Raw genomic sequence first — 16,099 nt, 5'->3', positions numbered from 1 at the left:
CTTCCAAAATACAAAAGAGCTCTTCATACTAAACAAGAATTTACTGCCTTTTCATTCCATTTCTCTCCTACTGTTCCTATTAAACTTCTCACTTTCTTTCATTGGCTAGTCCCTCCTAAACCCATGGCAGTATGCCCCCCGATTGTTCTGCCAACCGAAACTGTTTTCTTACATGTCAGGGACTATTTTTTCACAAAGGGCTTTTCTTGTCTTGTCCTCTCTGCAAGATCTGAAGCTGCTCAACTCTCCCTGTTCTGGAAATTCTCTCTCTTTTACTCTTCCTCTTTTCCAATTACGTACCATCCTTCTCTAAAGTGAATCCTTGTCTTTCACTGTGATTTCCAAAGCTCAATGCTTTTTTGTTTGCTTTCTCCCTGCAAAGTTTCAAATTGTTTCTGTGTAAAAGTCATTATGTTTTTATAATAAAGCTACCTTTCAACACTAATCTTCCCCCAAATCTTTGGTTAGGCAAAGCTCTCTTTAGAATATTTCATTTCAAAGCCAGGTAACAAGTCTGTTTGCAACATGTTAATCTGCCTTGCCTCTTAAGAGACCTACTTACAATTTCTCCATTTTATCAATTATATCAATCTTTTCCTGGCTCTGAACTCCAAATAATCTTGAAATGTTCTCACCAAATCCATTTAATTATGTTCACAATCTTTTTCTCTTGTTCATTACTATCATCTTAGATTAGACCCTGTTTTACATGTCTGGCTCTCAATATTCTTGCTCTGAGTCTTTTCCCTTCATTGGTTTTATATTCCAACATCTCAACAATCTAGCCAATTCACTGTATTCCAACACACCCACTCCAAAATCTACAGTACTGTTTTCCAACAACTACTGGATCAGATCCAAACTCTTGAGTCCTAGCTTTCATGACTCTACCTAACACTATCTTCTTCACTGGCCAGTCTCACTTACACATAGTACAACACACAAAGAAACAGGGTACTATAACTAATCATGCCATCTACTCTTCCCTCCTCTCCAAATCAGACAGGCTCTTCCCTGCGCTCCTCATCAGCTCCTGCATTTTTTGCTAAATCTATGGTATTTTTTCACTGAAATGGCTTTTTCACTTTGCTCTGCTTCTCTAAAACCTATTAACACTTTAAAACCCAGAGCAAGTCTGTCTTTCTCTATAAAACTTTCATTAATATTTCTAGCCAGCTCTATACCCTCTGCCTTTGTTCTGGATTCTAGCTCTCCCACTTCTCAGTAATCTTGTTACAAATATATCTTTTCTCTTATACATTATTAATCTCCCCTTCCCTATAAGTGATTTTCCATTAAACATATCCTAATTTTTTTCCAGGAAAATGGAAAAATGGGAACTTCTGGCCAACATGGAGGTGTAGGTAGTTATGCTTCGCTTCCTCGCACAATCAAAAGGACAACACCCAATTTAAAAACAAAAAACAACCAGAACTCCCAGAAAATCGAACTGTATGGAGGTCTAACAACCAAGGAGTTGAAGAAACATTCATCCAGACCCTACTAAGGAGGGGTGGAGACAGGCAGCCTGGGCGGAGAGGTCATGTGGTAAGGCAGTGACCAGCAGACCAGAGGTCCCACATTCGCATGCAGATAAACCGAGAGGAACAGCTGGGAGCAAAACAGACTGTGCAGCTCAGGGTTCCAGCGCAGGGAAATAAAACCTCAAAACCTCTGGCTGTAAAAACCCGTGGCAGTGGGAGAAACACCCATTTCACAGGAGAATCCGTTGGAGGGACCCACAGGGTCCTAGAATGTACACAGATCCACCCACCCAGGAATCAGCACCAGAAAGGCACAATTCTTCTGTGGGTAGCAGGGGAAGTGACTGAAAGCTGAACGAGAGCCAAGCAGGTGGTACTGTTCCCTCTCTGACCACTCCCCCACACACAACATCACAACACAGCAACCTGGGTTGTCCACCCTGGCGAATACCTCAGGCTTCACCCCTTCCAATGTAACAGGTGTGCTGGGACAAAGAAATATGGACCAAATGAAAGAACATCAAAACTCCAGAAAGAGAACTAAGCAATGAGGAGACAGCTAACCTATCAGATGCAGAGTCCAAAACACTGGTAATCAGGATGCTCACAGAAATGAAGTACGGATGCAAAATAAAGGAAGAAGTGAAGCAATACAAAGTGAAATAAAGAAAAATATGCAGGGAACCAACAGTAAAAGGAAGGAAACCAGGACTCAAATCAGTGATTTGGAACAGAAAAAAGAAATAAACTTTCAACCAGAACAGAATGAAGAAACAAGAACTCAGAAAAAATGAGGAGAGGCTTAGGAACCTCCAGGACAACTTTAAACATTCCAACATCCAAATCATAGGGTTCCAGAAGGAGAAGAAGAAGAGCAAGAAATTGAAAACTTATTTGAAAAAATAATGAAGGAAAACTTCCCCAATCTGATGAGGGAAACAGACTTTCAGGAAGTCCAGGAAGCTCAGAGAGTCCCAAAGAAGTTGAGTCCAAGGAAGCACACACCAAGACACATCATAATTTAGTTACCCAAGATTAAAGATAAGGAGAGAATCTTAAAAGCAGCAAGAGAAAAGGAGAGTCACCTGCAAAGGAATTCCCATAAGTGAGGAATCAGCTGATTCCTCAAGAAACCTTGCAGGCAAGAAGGGGCTGGAAAGAAGTGTATTCAAAGTTATGAAAGGCAAGGACCTATAACCAAGCTTACTTCATCCAGCAAAACTCTCATTTAGAATGGAAAGGCAAATAAAGTACTTCACAGATAAGGTAACATTAAGAGTTCATCATCACCAAGCCCTTATTGTATGAAATATTGAAGGGACTTATCTAAGAAAAAGATCAAAACTATGAACAGTAAAATGACAACAAACAACTATCAACAGCTGAATCTAAAAAACAAAAACAAACTAAGCAAACAACTAGAACAGAAACAGAATCACAGAAATGGAGATCACATGGAGGGAGATCAGTGGGGAGGAGGTGGGGGGAGAATGGAGGAAAAGGTACAGGGAATAAGAAGCATTATTGGTAGGTACAAAATAGACAGGAGGAAGTTAAGAAGAGTATAGGAAATGCAGAAGCCAAAGAACGTATATGCACAACCCTGGACATGAACTAAGGGGGAGGATGCTGGAGGGAGGGGTGTGCAGGGTGGAGGGGGAGAAAGGGGAGAAAAAAAAAATGGGACAACTCTAATAGTATAATCAATAAAATATACTTTTAAAAAAAGGAAAAATGTCTTTTTTTCTCACCTTGCCACAACTTCTAGATGTTCCTATTCTTTTCCCCTCCCAACCATCAGGCTCCTTCACTGTACTTTCTTCCTCACTTCCCATTCACTCTTTACCTTGCTACTACCTGGCTTTTATTTCTAAAACTGCTTCCATTAAACCTCTCCAATGAACTTTGTAGAAAGATCTTGTGTTTGGCCTTCTGGCAATACCACCTCACTTTTTCTTTGAAGAGCTTTTCTGCCTCATTCCTGAGGTCTGATGGGACCATAAAATATGGGCTCACTTCTGTGGTGGGCAAAGGGCTGACCAATAAGACTGTACCCAAGCAGGAAAACTGGCTTAGACTGAGTTAGCCTCAAGGATCCATGTGATCCTAGAAACGGCTGTGCCCTGGCCTTTCCAGGGCTTCATTACTCTATTTTGCTTTGCTTCTGCAAGCTTTTCCAGTATCTATATCAATAAATTCCCCTTTTCTGCTTAAGTTAGCTAAAGGCAATTTCTGTTGCTTATAACCAAAGAGAAATTGATCCTGCAAGTAGAGACAGAAGTGGTACCTCCCATGGTTACACTACAAACTTCTCCCCATCCCTACACTGCAGCTTCTGCTATTTAAGAAAGTACAGAAACTAAGGGGAGAGAGCTTTTGTTGGGGGACCCAATAGTGGATTCATTAATTGGAAGGTAAGGCTATCTGGGGCTTCTCATGCAACCAGGCAACAAAGGGGAAGTTACAAGGAGCATAGCTGGAAATTGCAAGGATCCTGGGCACCTCTTTGTACTAATACTAGCAAGAAAGTGACCAGTAGACTGCTGCTACTGGGAGGCACAGGCAAGATCTGCAAAAGCTCAGATCTCTCAGGAATAAGTTTGCCAACCACATGTGTCTGGCTCCAAAGTTCATGCTCCTTAACGTATAACTTTCTACTAATATCAATCTAATTGCAGCTCCTTAATCAAGAAATTCTCTTTCTCGTTTCCATGGCTTTGTATCTGTTACATTGTCTGGAATGCTCATATCAACGTTCCAACTGGTAACTCCTAATTATCGTCTTTGAAACTTTCTGATCCCTATGGGTTGGTCCCAAATATCCTGACATAATATTCTATAATGTCTTAACATGAAATACACTCTATATGCTTACTGGATTTTCCCACAAGACTATAAGCTTCTAAATGGTAGAAACAACAACTTTCATATTTGTATCCTCAACAATTAGTACTCAGTATGGGAGTACTAAATGTTTATTGAAAGAATATCTGTTTTCTTAATTTTCTATTGTTTTAACCATTGCATCATAGATTTTTGGGTACTTATATTTAAATTAGCATATAATAATACTGTGTTTGGTTCCTTAATTATTTGATATGGTGTTTCCTAATCCTTCCAATAAGCCTAAAAACTTAAAAGCTAAGTCCACATCATTTACTAGTTCCGTATTCTCTTTAGTACCTAAGAGTGCTGGGCACATGGCAAGCACTCAATAAATATTTGATGGACTGAATTAAAAACACAGTATTAGCACATTAATAGGAGGAACATATCATGCCCTACCGATCTAATTAAAAGATCTGGCCTTCCAAAGTGGTACAAGTATACCCATATGGAAAATTTAATGAGAAAAAGAAAAATTATCTAATTGGACAGTTAACAGCTTTTCTCTTAGTAAGAATTCCACAAATATTTTCTAGATATCAAGAGTCAATCTCTAGAGCTCAGAGTAAAAAACTCAAGGTATAGCCCTGGCTGGCGTGGCTCTGTGGATTGAGTGCCGACCTGTGAACCAAAAGGTCACCAGTTCGATTCCAGTCAAGGCACAGGCCTGGATTATGGGCCAGGTCCCCAGTTGAGAGGCAACCGATCAATGTATCTCTCAAACATCAGTGTTTCTCTCCCTCTCTTTCTCCCTCCCTCTCTCTCTAAAAATAAATAAGTAAAAATCTTTTAAAAAACCCAAAAAACTCAAGGTATATATTCCCGTGCATATTGCAAGGTAGGTTTAAGGGGTCTGTCACAACCATAATTACATAAATTCCACTAACCCTTAACAAATCCATAGTAGGAATAAAATACACAGGACGATTTAATAGCAAAATTAATTAACACCAAACCAATCTATCTTAAAGGTATATACTATTATCTTTGCACAATATATAGCAACAGTTGTTTACTCATACAACAAACATTTAAGTGCCTACTAATGACAAGTGCTGTTAGGGCCCAGGAATACAAAGATGAAGAGAACACAGTTCTTATGTTGGTGGGGTTCTAGCTCTGCCATATTGCAATGGTATTTAAAAATAGGATGTGAATCGTACCTCATGGAGTTGCTCACCATGTATGCTCTGGGGGTAGCTGTCTGACAAAAAAGATGGATAAACACATATTTCAGGAAATGTAATTAGTGTTAACACAGAAATAAGTATAAGCTGTTATGGGGCCACAGAAAACAGCCAACCTACTGAAGAAATCAGGAAAAGATATTGAAGAAACTGACATCCACACATGAATTCAATGCAAGTTATGGCGTGAGGAAGACACCAAGACAGAAACAGCTGGGATGGAATCAAACCTGAAACTGTGGTTGCAAGCAGAGTTGGTAAGGTTCCAAAGCAAACCACTGTAGAAGGACCCCAAAATAAAATACTCCTTGCTGTTAAGTTTGAGAATAATGAAACACATATACAAAAGAATTTAAACCACCACATGGCAGAAGCATAAAGGGAGCCTTTTAAATAATAAGCAGCAACAAGGATCAAAGAGAGCCAGCCAATCACTAAGAGTAGAGTTAGAAGTACTGTTGGGGAGGGCGAGCAGAGAGAGGGACCTTGGTATGCTAAGAAAGACCAACACCGTTAACAAAAGCAGGGATCTGAAGTGCCTGCATATCTGTGTGACCACGGGATATCCAAAGATTCGTGTTGGGAAGCACTGGGGAATAAGGTGGGAATTTGAGTGAAGGCCTAATTTAGAAGAGCATGGAACACAAGCCTAGCAGATTGGACATTGTTCTAGACTAGCAATTTTCAACTGGTGTGTCACAAGAATTTTTAAAATGTGCAATACCTGACTATTTAGTCAGAGGCACTGACCTCTTTTTCCCTTAGGCTGTCAAATAAAAAAATGACAACAGCCAACACAACAGTAGCTGTCCAGTGTGAATGAATCAAAATTATACCTATTTTTTGTCAGACTGGCATAAAATATGTTTTTTTGGTGTGCTGTGGAATTTTAGTAATTAGTTTATGTGTGCTATGAAGTGAAAAAGGTTGAAAATTGCTATTCTAGATTCATAGTAGTTCTCAGCCCTGACTACTGAATAGAAACACCTAGAGATATTTAAAAATATACCATGGGTGAGACTCACCCCATATCAAAAGATAATCTCAGGAAGGGGGAGGGGTGTATGGGGCGGGGGACGGGTGGCCTGAGTATTAAAATGCAAAAGCACACAAAGTGATTCTAATGTACAGTCTGGATTGAGAACCAGTGTGCTATACAAAAGGAAGGTAAGGTAAGGCATGACAGATATGGTTAAGATCCAAAATTTATTTCAGTCCCTGTTTATAAGCAATAATTTTGAGTTGATTGTCCAGTGAAGCTTATCTTCTAACCTGAGTTAAACATTTTCAATTTTGTTTCTTTTCCCTTGTTGACAATGCTAAGCTCTGAAAAAGGGGAAAATAATCCTATAAAGTTCTTTTATTTAACTATTTTCACTGACTGCACAGTCTGCAACTTTTGAATTATTTCCATGATGTCCCATAGACAGCTAACTGCCCTTAGCTTCCTGCAATGGAGTGCTTCTATATTAAAGAATGTTCAATGCTGCATTCATGTCTAGATTTTATAAAATTTGTTTTTAAAATATAGTAAGAATGTAATACCTATGTATACAAAAATCACACTGCTTAGACTAAAGCAAAATGTGAGATTAAGTATTCATTCTTGTAGTACCTGGAGACATTACATTGTCCTGTTCCTAGTTTCAGAAATGCAATAATTACAAAGTATTTTTCTTATTTTGCAACAAATACTTTCAGAGTACTTCACAAATAAAGGGAAACAACAAATGTATCCCATATAGCAACTCTGTACTGCATTAAACAAGTATCATGTGTAGGAGGAAAACGTCATCAAAGTTATTGGAGAGTATGTCAGCCTGTTGATCCCTCAAAAAGCAGATTTGTTTGTCTTTTGCTTGCTTGTTTTTTTAAAGAAAAATCATAGCTATAAATATGCTGAAAGTCCCATGGTACTCACTGAAGGGTTTATTCAAGAAATCTGTACTTTGTTTATAGGTAAACAACTGTCGTCTTTTTATGCAAACTTAAGTTAGCCACTACAGTCTTGTTTTGTATGGTGTTAGGTCACTATATCTACTTAATGATAAAAACGGTGTGAGAACGTAAGTTGGAAGCCTATACCTGGGAGTCCACACACAGGCTTATGCAGTCTCTTATTTCCAGATGAAGTTAATAAATTCAAAAGACCATACCGCAGTGTAACCGTGGAGGGTACGTGGGGAAGGTAAAAAGGGGACAGTGAGTATGGAAGAATCCAACAATCAAAATATTAAACATAAACAAGAGCCCAGAAGTACTTCTCGGAAACATGGAAAAAGATTCCAAGAGTTGGCTATTAGCTTCTACTGTTCATGCTCAGAAATGAAAAGAATGGCTTCTAAAAAGAAAACGCAAGCCTAACTCTCGGACATAGCGGTGAGAGTTAAAAAGCAAGTCACGTGAGTCTGACCAGTGGGTCCCAAGGAAATTCAGAGAGCAAGGAAAGAAGAGGATGAAAGAGACAGGAAAAGGTGTACGGGGCGGGCAAACGCCATCCGGTGTGAACCTAGATGCCCAGCTCTTTATGTACCCAGGGCGGCGTGGAGCCTCTCTCGCTCCATGCCCATCTGGGGGCCGGGAAGCAGCGCGAGCCCCCCACGGATCTGGCACCAGGGGGCGCGGGGCGCCGGGAGGTCGGAGAGAAGGGTGCAAGCACCCCACCAGGCTCAGCAAGCAGGGGTCCCCACCAAAGAGGCATACTTTTCGCAGCCCTCGCCTCCGGGAGACAGGAGGGGGTGGGTGGAGCAGAGCCCGGAGCCGCCCCCCGGAGCCGCCCTCGCAGCCCCGGCCCCCGCCCCCCGCTCCGGCTGTCAGCGACCCCCTCCCGCAGTCACTCACCCGCGGGCTGCGCAGTCTCGGCCGCGGCGGCGGCGGCGGCGGCGGAGGCGGCGGCGACCCCCGCCTGGGTCATGATCCCAGGCGGGTACGGCAGGGATGTCCGACCGCCGGGGCGAATCTCTCCCTCTGCGGCCGCCCCCTGCTCCTCTGGGGCTGGGGGAGCGCGGGCCCAAGCCCTCCTCTCCCCCCGCCCCCGCCGCCTCTTCTAGCGGCCGCCGCCGCCGCTGCGAGCCCAAGCCCTCAAGGCAGGAGACCCAGCGGCAGCGCGGCCTCAACTTTCCCAGCCCCCCTCCCCCCGCCCCTCCCCGCCCCTCAGCGGCCGCCGCTCGGCACGCAAGCAGCCTACCCTGGGTGCGTCGTACTCCCGCCCCTGCCGCTCCGCCCACCAATCCAAACCCGGGGAGGCTACCGTGATAGCCAATAAGAGTGCGCAACGCCTTGCGCTAGGCCAGAGGGCGGGAGGAGGTGAAGGGAAAATCGAAGAGTGAACGGGCCTCAGGCGGCCCAATGAAGAGGGCCGGGGGGCGGAGGTGTGCAAGTTGGGTTGAAGGAACAGGAAATATTCTTAAAGGTAGAGTGATGGGCAGGAAGGAAAGCCATTAGATGAATGAGAAAGAGGTGGGCCTGGTTCCTTAAAGGGGACGCCTTGAGATCCTATAAAAGGAGATGTTTTAAGAAACTTCTTTCTATCCTGTTCTCTGCTATGCTTTCCACTTTCTGTAGACGTTTGCAAGTGGAAAAGCTGAAAAGAAAGAGGACATGGAAGGCTTCAAGAATGATTAGAGAGCTCCTCTTTGCCTAGAGAGTAGAAAGATGGGACGTGGCCTGTGGCAAGAGGTAAGAAGAATGAGAATCCAGACGTCTCCGACTGCTCTTTCACTGGAAGGTAGCTGCGGACCTGACGCTGCCTGATTTTGTAGGCTGCGGTCATGCCATCCTTCATTTGCAAAGAAGCACGGATGCCTGCGAAGTGGAGATGACTTTGTTCAGAAATATCCTGGGAGCCTCCCAGCTAGAAGGGAATATGTGGCATTGAGGGACGGGGTTTGGGGGTCCTAGAGACCTAGATCTAGGAAACATAGAGCCGCGGTAATGCAATGAAGACCTGAGGGTCTCCTAATTCCAAGATGGGTTTGGAGCCCTGGAACCGTGGTCACAACTCCGGTTTCCTGGTTTCACATCATATTTCATTAACCCCTCCCCTCCTGAAACAGGTGTCCTCCACCTAGTGGTGGTGGTCAAAGATTACCAAGTGCTTCCACAGCAAGGTTTTTAATGTTCCAGATCTCAGATATCCAAGGGCTAGATCAGGTAACTTCGAGAAGGTGGCCACAGGACATGGCATAATGGGAATTACTTAAGCCTGTGTATAGAGGAAGCTGACCTTGTATTGAGAAAAAGTGTAAAATTAAACAGTAACCACATCTTATGTTTGTACAGCAGCTTAAAAGCTATGAGCCCCAGTCAGATAGCTCAGTTGGTTAGAGAATCTGTCCTTCTGATATGCCAAGGTTGCGGTTCAATCCTGGGTCAGGGCACATAGGAGAATCAACCAATGAATGCGTAAGTGACAACAAATCGATGTTTCTCTCTCTCTAAAGTCAATTTTTTAAAATTAAAAGCTATGATGAAATAGAAGGCCTTAAAGTTATTTACAAATTATGGCACTATAGTCTGGAAATTTTCTTTTAACTCCTGCACCTTGGCATATGAATTTCTAATTGCCCTCTGAATGAACTTAGCTCATCCAAATCAAAGCTACAGGTGAATAAGGCCCTAGGACTCCGAGCCTAATAATATTTTTAAAAAAGATTTTATGTATTTATTTTTAGACAGAGGGGAAAGGAGGGAGAGAAACATCAATGTGTGGTTGCCTCTTGCATGCCCCCAACAGGGATCTGGCCTACAATGCAGGCATGTGTCCTGACTGGGAATGGAACCAGCGACTGTATCGAGCCCAATATTAATAGCACCTCCATGAAATTTTATAGTATTAGTATGTCCAGCTGTATGAAGTAATTTCCATTGTGATAAAAATATACGGTATTCTGGTTTAAAAACTACACTGGTTAATACCGTATCTATGGTTATATGATTTTCGAAGCAACTACATTGTGTGGAATAGGAAGTAAAATAACAAATACCTGTAGTTTTGATGGCTCAGATGACTTAAGAGATTCTTTGGGCCACCATTAAATACACAATACCTTTTTGGCACAATGTAGAAGTTTTGAATAAGACAAACTTTTACTTGATAAAAGGTCCAATGTTAGCTCTTAAATCCTCATTCCTGATTGAAGCTCTTATCTTCATCATGGATCTTTTCATTGGTTTTGCCCATACAACACTGCTTTACTGTACCAAAGTCATAGATATGAGAGGATGGCATCAAATAATCGCACCAGTCCAATTTGTGGGCTAGCTGGCGCCTGTTTATAAAAGTGAAATGTCTCCTTGCGTCCAGGCCAAGTCCATTTTTCACATGGCTCAAGGGAATCTGCTTTTCACCCACATATTTAAGACCCTTCAATGGCTCTAAAAGACTATTTGCATGACTTACGAACCTTTTTGCTTGGCATCCCGTTCTATTTCGTAACATCTTTTTTCCTACCTCTAGGGATGAATGACAAGGAGGGGGTAGCTGCTGACAAAACGGGTTGGGGATTAGGCCCGGGATTGCAGCGGCGGCGCCAGGGGGCAGCTCCGGGTTCTGCTCCAACTTCAGGCCCTCAGGTCTTGGAGGAGAGGGCTGCTAAGGGTGCCCACTTTGTAGAGACGACTGAGCGCGTAACCTGATAGGGTGCAAGCACGGGCGGTGCGTGTATCCTCTTCTGCCCGGCGTCCGGGCACCCCGCGCCCCCTGGTGCCCGGCCCCGAGCTGTCTCCTGGCCTTAAGATGCGTGCAGGGCGAGATGCTCCAGGCTTGCGTTTTCATTTCACAGGCGCTCAGAAATGAACGGCAGCGATACAAGCGAATGGTCACATTTTGAAACCTATGTATTTCCCTAAGAAACATCCCAGTTGTTTTTCAAAGTGGTTGAGTATTTCCCATTTTCAACAGCAATATATGCAGATCCCAGATACTACTAGCGATGTTGAGCATAGTTTCCTTACGTTCGTTATCAGTTGCATAGCTTCTTTGCTTTGCAACTGTTTGTCCTCATCTTAGGCCATTTTAAAATCAGGATGCTTGTCTTATTGAGTTGTAAAAGTTCTTTGTATGTTCTGACTAAAAAGTTCTCAGATATGTTGTGCAAATATTTTTGCCCATTCTGTATCTTGAAGAGAGAAAAACAAGTTTTATTGAAGTATGATAATAAACATTTAAAATGTACATTTGTCTCATCATGTATACACCTGTGAAACCACACTACAAAAAATGAACATATCCTGATGCTCCTCATTCCTTCCTCTTGCCCTTATCCTGCTCTCCAAGTAACCACTAATCTGTCACTACACATTCATTTTCATCTTTTGGAATTTTATATAAATGGAATATTTCAGTACATATAGTATCTTCTTTCACCAAGCATAGTTTTGTTTTTTACATTCATCCATTTTTGTGTTTTCAGTGATTACCTTTTGTTGCTAAGGAGTATTCTATTGTACAGATACATCATGTATTAAACACGGGCAGACATTTAGATTGTTTGCAGTTTTGGACTATGACAAAGATAACCAGAACTGTACAAATCTTGTACAGGATGGGGCAAAAGTAAGTCTACATATAAAACTTAGTTGTTCATATGAAACATACAATAAAAAATAATGCAATAAACTTTTACCCACCTTGTACATTTTTCATTTTCTTTGGGTAGTATACTTGGGTAAATATCCAGTGGAATGGCTGATTCATATGGTGTGCCTTTTTAAGTGTTTTCTTAAGTTGTATTTCCAACAGAATGAGAATTTGAATTGTGCCACATCTCTAACAAGTGGTCAGTCTTTTATGAAACTTTAGTCATTTTAGTTAAGTGTACAGTGCTATTTTCTTGACTTTAATTTGCATTTCCTTAATGACTAATGGTACTGAGCATTTCTTCATGTACTCATTGCCCATTTTTATTGGGTTGCTTGTTATGCACTGAGTCTTGAGCGTTCTTTATATATTCTGGATACAAATACTCTGCCAGATATATAATACGCAGTATTTCTCCCAGTTCCTTGGTTATCTTTTTAAGATTTCATTTATTTTAGAGGGGAGGAAAGGGAGAAGAGAGAAAAAAATCGATGTGAGAAACATCCATCAGTTGCTTTCCCAACACTCCCTCCCGATCAGGGACCAAACTGCAACCCAGGTATGTGTCTTTGACCGGGAATTGAACCAGTGACCCCTCACTCAACCAAGTGAGCCACACAGGCCAGGGCTCTTCATTTTAACACTGCTTTTCAAATTCTAATTCTTAATTTTAAGTCCAATTTATCAACTGTTTCTTTTATAGATTGTGTTTCTGGTGTTATATGTAAATCTTTTGACTAACACAAGGTCGTAAGAGATGTTTCTCCTATGTCCTACAAGTTTTATAGTTTTTTATTTCAATCTATGATGCATTTTAAATTAATTGTTGTATAATGTGAAGGTATGGGTCAAAAGTATATATCTCTGCACTGGGAAGCCCAGTTTTTCCAGCACCAATTATTCCTCCACTGAGTTGCCTTTGTACAGCTGTGCTACTTGGACAAGGGCTGGCTGAGTTTCATTACAAGCTCAAACCAGAATGACCCAGCTGAACTGCTCCCTCAATTCCTGACTGAGATATATGTTTCAGGCTGCTAAATTTGGGGATAATGTGCTACACAGTGATAACTAAAATATCAGGCAAAGATCACCCATTGTTTCTTGAATGAAATAAGCAAAACTCTGATTATAACACTTTTGACTAAGATATTAAACACTGAGTTAATTTTGTTAGACAAAATTATAAACCCATGTTTGAGATTTAGATAAAACTTTAGAAGGCAATTCCCCACTCATTCAACTACTAAAACTCCTTCCTCAGTGCTAAAAGAAAATTTTACTATACATGATCTATATTCAACGCATACCACTAATGAAATCACAGCCTTTAAGTGTCAGGTGTCTCTAGCAATTACATTTTTAAAAATATAGCAGCAGAAAAGACAAATCTTTTAATCTTTTTCTCTCATTAAGACTGAACTGCAGATAATGGGCAGTGTTTCTGGCAAGTTTCAAAAGGTCTGAATTAGGAGGTCTTGATTAGACTTTGACTATTTTAATTAGCTTTAAGCAAGATCTTAAAGAAATGTCAAAGTTTTTTGAAAATCGAACAGGCCAACAGTAAACAATGACTGTATATTGCTGCTGATCTCAGAATTCAACAAAAAGTGGGTTGGGGTTTTTTTTGGACATTTACAACACATCACCGATTACTACCAGAACATCACATAAGTTTATTTCAGATGTAACAGCAATGTAAAATCAACAAGTTTAATTCTTAACTGCACCAAATAAACTTAGCCATTTAAGTATTTTTAAAGTTATTCCCTCCAAAAAACTGAGGGAGCTTTTCTTTTCCACCCTACATAACACGGTTCCCAATAGTTCTGTTTTTGGAGGACTTTCAATTGATGAGTAAACTGCTTTGGGGATATTTCAGAACTTGTTACCCCAAATAAAAACTAATCTGGACAAATTATATATTGCATAGATTTCTCTGCAGATTCTTTTTTTTATTTTAAGAACCCAAATGCAATTGCCATCCAGTATAAATTTTTACCTATTCACCCCACAGAAAAACTATTTACCCTGAAACATATGATGGATATATCCTGTGATTTTCCAATTAATAGAATTGTTTTACTTTGATAATTTTCATATTTCAAAATAACCAACTAAATATGAGACATTATTTCAGTTTTTCATGACTCAAATGTATGAACTAGTGTCCAGCTTCTACCACTTCTGTAGCCTCCTCCTCCATAAGTGGATGGAATTATTTAATATAAGTCTGATGTAGGACAATTAACCCTTTACAAACATTTACAATTTAGGTTAAAGCCATTGACTAGTGTAGAAAGACAAACACTATAATGATAGGGAGCCTACACACTCAATTCAAAATTTAGTTATTTTTTACCTCCTTAAATAACATGTACTTAATTGTCATGAGGCAGCTATTCGGTTTTCAATAACCACATTTAGGGATACATTCATAGGACTGATTAGCCAGCCCAGGTGAAATGGTCATAGAAATAGAGGCAGTGTCATCTCAGAAAAATCATTTATATATCAAAATCTACTTTGATACCTGGAAGTTTACAAAAAGGCTGAATTCTTCAAACTAATTATGCCTTCTGTAACTCAAGCACTCTCTTCTTGGCAAGAGCAAGCTGAAGCTTATCCATGAAGGTAAAGGTGCTTAATGCTAAACTTTTCCTCTAAGCTTATATTTAGACTGCTGAAGAAACTGATACCCAAGAAACCAGCATGGTCTTTGTACATTTTTACTCTCTTAAGATTAAACCCTATAAACCCATTCATCAACTATCTTCCTTTTCTGTATTATTCTTGGCACTCAATTAAGACTGCTGAAGTCTATTGTACTTTGTACTTTCACATTCTCAAATAAGAATTTAAGATTATAAAATGTGCATAAACTGTGTAAAATAATTTTGCCATTTAACATATTTGAAGAGATTAGACTTTCATAGCAGAAGTTACATAAGATAAATATTATGAATCAACCTTGTTTTTAAAGTCAAATGACAGAATCTTCAAACTCTGTGCATTGTTTTAAAGTCTAATGAGATCATTTGCTGAGCCACCAATATTGGCAAAGCAGAAAAATTTATATATTGGAGATGGGACTATGGAAGAAAACATGAGAATTTCAGTTGTCTCCTATCTTACAAAAAGTCATCAACCCATCAAAATCACTCCTTATTCATCAGAAAATGATCTGGCATAAACCAGTCCTGTCAGTGGAGGAGGTCACAGTGATATTTGCATTAGTAACACTTCTAGACTTTTACTTTTCCAAGAATAGAAATAATATGTTTAACAATTCTCCCTCCCCCAAATCCTTAAACTCAATATCATAGGCACAGAATGTAAGCGAATCTGGGATATTCTCTAACAGATAAGCAATAGCACAGCTATGTTATTCTCAAAAATACTGTCTATATATTCTTTTCTATATAATCAAATGCTCAGTGGCCACATTTTTAACAGCTTGCATTAGCTGATATTAAATGCATTTACTGTGCCACAAGTCCGTCTAAGCTTCCCTTTAGGTATATTTTACTATGTCCAAGAGACAACACCTGCGTCAGCATTCTTTAAGGGGACTCACCTATAAGAACATTAACTCCATTTTTAAAGTTAGACTAACTACTGTAGGTTTACTGAAGAAAAAGGACAGGGAGGGGAAAAAAGTAAATCACAGCAAACCTTTTTAGGTCAGTTAAAGGCCATTATCTCTAGCTGGGATATTAAAAAAAAATTAATTTCACCAGCTCACACTCTAGAAGTTAATGCCACTATTAACAATCAACAGCAGGAAAAATAAACCTGCTAACAACCAGCCAACTCATTATCAAAAAGCAGTTTAACTCAAATACTGAGACCAAAGTCTAATAACACTACCTCCCCAAACTATCCCACCCACCCTCAGCCACCAGTAAGGAAGGAAGGAATAACTGCTTTAAAAAAAAAAAAAAAAAAAAAAAAAAAAAGGCTTA

General features: G+C 40.4%; 1 protein-coding gene across 4 annotated transcripts in view; it reads right to left on the bottom strand.

Annotated features, from left to right (window-relative positions):
- The window catches only part of USF3 (upstream transcription factor family member 3), a 55,609-nt gene extending 46,846 nt beyond the window's left edge, over positions 1-8,763 (bottom strand). For 3 of the 4 annotated variants that reach the window (XM_054577293.1, XM_054577295.1, XM_054577296.1), the window contains exon 1: positions 8,399-8,682. The gene's annotated coding sequence lies outside the window, so the exon portion shown is untranslated. Of the gene's footprint in view, positions 1-8,398; positions 8,683-8,744 lie in introns of those variants that run through there. The other variant, XM_054577294.1, reaches the window with a different exon arrangement.
- Positions 8,764-16,099: the final 7,336 nt, after the last annotated feature.

This window comes from Pteronotus mesoamericanus, unplaced genomic scaffold (genome assembly GCF_021234165.1).
Source record: "Pteronotus mesoamericanus isolate MK-2021 breed Mesoamerican mustached bat unplaced genomic scaffold, CSHL_Meso_final contig_42, whole genome shotgun sequence".
NCBI lineage: Eukaryota > Metazoa > Chordata > Mammalia > Chiroptera > Mormoopidae > Pteronotus > Pteronotus mesoamericanus.
Note: the sequence above shows the minus strand (reverse complement) of the source record. Positions and strands in the feature narration are given on the sequence as shown.